This window comes from Lactuca sativa, chromosome 3, assembly GCF_002870075.4.
Source record: "Lactuca sativa cultivar Salinas chromosome 3, Lsat_Salinas_v11, whole genome shotgun sequence".
NCBI lineage: Eukaryota > Viridiplantae > Streptophyta > Magnoliopsida > Asterales > Asteraceae > Lactuca > Lactuca sativa.
The window spans coordinates 296,742,862-296,745,876 of NC_056625.2; the positions used below are offsets into that span (position 1 = coordinate 296,742,862).

At 39.1% G+C, this 3,015-nt stretch overlaps 1 non-coding gene across 1 annotated transcript; it reads left to right on the plus strand.

Annotated features, from left to right (window-relative positions):
• The first annotated feature begins 929 nt into the window (after positions 1-929).
• LOC111911368 (small nucleolar RNA R71) lies at positions 930-1,036 on the plus strand. Its single transcript, XR_002856849.2, has one exon. It is a non-coding gene; the product is annotated as a small nucleolar RNA R71 (small nucleolar RNA).
• The last annotated feature ends 1,979 nt before the right edge of the window (positions 1,037-3,015 follow it).

A 3,015-nucleotide genomic window follows, 5' to 3' on the forward strand; every position in this document is an offset into this window, starting at 1 on the left:
GAATCTGCTTGGTGGGATTTTGTGATGTACTCGCTGAGTCCATACGTGTTACTCGGCGAGTTGGGCTGTCAGATTGTATGTCTTGGTTCTCTGCTTGCTTTTCTGCCTCCTCCTTCTGTGATTTCTTGGATGTCTCGGTCTGAATAGGTGCCAGGGGAGTGATTATCTTCCCACTTCTTGTTGTGACTATGTTTATGTGCGCGCCTCGTGGGTTATTTTCCGTTTTGCTAGGAAGTTCGCCCGGTGACCTTTGGTTGATTTGTTGAGCTAGTTGACCAAGCTGCGTCTCTATATTGTGCATAGATGCTTGCTGGTTCCTAAGCATGGTCCTTGTTTCTTGAATTGTAGCATCATGATCACTATGTCTTTTTTCTGAGGCAGCTACAAATTTGGTGAGCATTTCTTCCAAGCTTGGCTTTCCCACTTGCACCGGCTCCTCCTTTTGGTAGAACCCTCTCCGTTTTTGCCTAAACCTTTCCTCCTTGGATTTCTTGTACTCTTCATAAGGGAGCCACTCTTTCTTTTGCTTGCGCCAATCTTCATCAAATTGGTCTCCACTTGAGTAACATACTTGCGGCTTCTTGTTGCCATTCTCATCTAAATCACAGTCTCTAGTGAGGTGAGGACCATTGCAGTTTTCACAACCCACCCGAATAGCATGGATTGTTTGATCCATCTTATCCATCCTCCTATCCATGGTTTTTAGCATAGCCATGACCGCGGATAAGTCTTCAGTAGCTGCATAAGCGGCTCCCCTAGTGACATCATGCCTAGGGTTGTGGTATTCTCTAGAGTGTTTAGAGAATTCTTCAATCAATTCTTTTATCACTGGGGGTGGCTTCTTTGTGAGCGGGCCTTGTGAGTCTAGTAACTGCCAGGTTGTGACATTGACTCCATCATAGAAGATGGATACTTCTTGCTGGCTATTTAGGTCATGGTGTGGGCAGGTTCTTAGTAAGCTCTTGTACCTCTCCCATGCTTCATATAGCGACTCTCCAGCATGTTGTTCAAAGTTAGCAATGGCCTTCTTCAACTTGGCTATCTTGGAAGGTGGGCAAAAGTGATCAATGAATTCTTCTTTCATCTTGGCCCAAGTGGTGACTGATCCGGGGGGAAGTAACTTGAGCCAGTCTTTTGCAGCACCTTTGAATGTCACCGGAAGCATACGAAGTAGCTGAGTCTCGCGGGGCACATTTGGAACATTGAAGTAATCAGCTACATCATTGACTTCATCCAAATGTTTTTAGGAATCTTCATGGTCATTTCCATAAAAAGGTATTTCTTTAAGTAAAGCTAGGATATGACCCTTTAGCTCGAAGGTAGCAGTCGCGGGAATTGCGGGTTGCACAAGTCCCGGGCCAGTGTCGTCTCGCATCCTCTTCTTCCATTCTCCCATGGGGATTTCATCAATGTTAGCCATTGTGATAGCTAACTCTTCCTCGGACTTGGTTTCGTGCTCGTATGTCGGGTCCTCTTCTTCCTCGGTCTCGTACTCGATATCTTCCTTCGCCGGTTCGTCGATTACTAAGGAAGCGCTGGATGCTCCTGATTTGCTGCTCTTCTTTTTCCCAAAAACAGTCTTCAAATTGGACAAGGGTGACTTCTTTGGTGTACTCGAACTCTCCACGTCCTTTCCTTTGTTTCTTTTCAATGCGGTTTCGGGATCTTCAAACGGGGGTACCAGCGGGGTGTTTGATCCTCTGGTCATGGAAGTCCTGAAATAAACAGAATAAAAGTGTAAAAAGAACAAAAAAAATGTACTAAAAAAATCGAAAATTAACTGTTGAATACGCTTGTACTCGCCGAGTAGGTGCGACTGCACTCGGCGAGTACCAGTGTGTTTTTGAAAAAATTATAAACTTAATATTAAAACTAAAACACATACTAAAACCTAATTACTAACTACTAAACTGCAATAAAATAACTTTATGCAAGTAAACTCACACAAAGGATCGAAAAAATTAGGAATTAGATTAATTATTTAGAATCGTTCCCTGGCAACGGCGCCAAAAACTTGATGTGTGTAAAATGCACTTGTTTTATCCCTACTTTTATTAATATATTTAGCACACAAAGGCAGTGAACCTGTCTTTTAGTGGTATAGTTTAGTAAATAAGGTATCGAACTTAGGGAACGGAAAATTAAACTAATAACTAATTTTAACTAAAACAAATAATGAAAGTAAAAGGTTTTTCTTCTAGTTTTACTAGACTAGAAACTTAAGCAACACTTAATTAACTAAATAACTAAAGCAAACAACTAATTCACCAAATTTGATAAAGATGTTTCTATTTAGGTTCAACCAATTCACTCCTATGGTTATTTGTATTTATGATAGATTGATTGTTATTGTCTACCAATTATAGTGGTTAGGTTCATATTCATTACTCCTAGCCCTTAGACAATTAACTAATTTAAGCGGTGATCAAGTGTTTAAACTAATTAATTCCCTACATTAATAATTTGGATTAAATAAGATTTGCAGTGGTTCATCAATTTAGTAATTCAATTAACCTCTTATTTGATGGTTTCTCAAACAAGCTCACACATTAATCTAATTATTGTCTCATTAATCTTAGTTTCATAATCATTATTCCTAAGCATATAAGTCAGTGTTCACATAGACATATGAGGTTAACAACTAAGAGATGTTCATGCAGCTTAATTGTCTTCCAATTAACAGAAAATAATCGTGAGTAATGCATAAGGTTCTTTAACAAACTTAATTTAATAGATCACCAATAAACAATTAATCAAAAACTAGGAATTAAACCATAGGAGTTCCTTGGTATTCCCCAAACAGAAACAAAAACGAAATTAGCTCATAGTTGCAGTAAAATAACACATAAAAACAAGTTTAACTAGATTAAACATACTCAAATCCTAAATCTAAGTGGAATGATTAACCTAGTTGCTTCAATTCTTCAAAAGGTTGAAGATTAGAATTCCTCAGCGTCTTCCAGGGTTCTCAATCACAGAAGGATCTTCAAAAATCGCCAGAAAAGTAGTCCCATC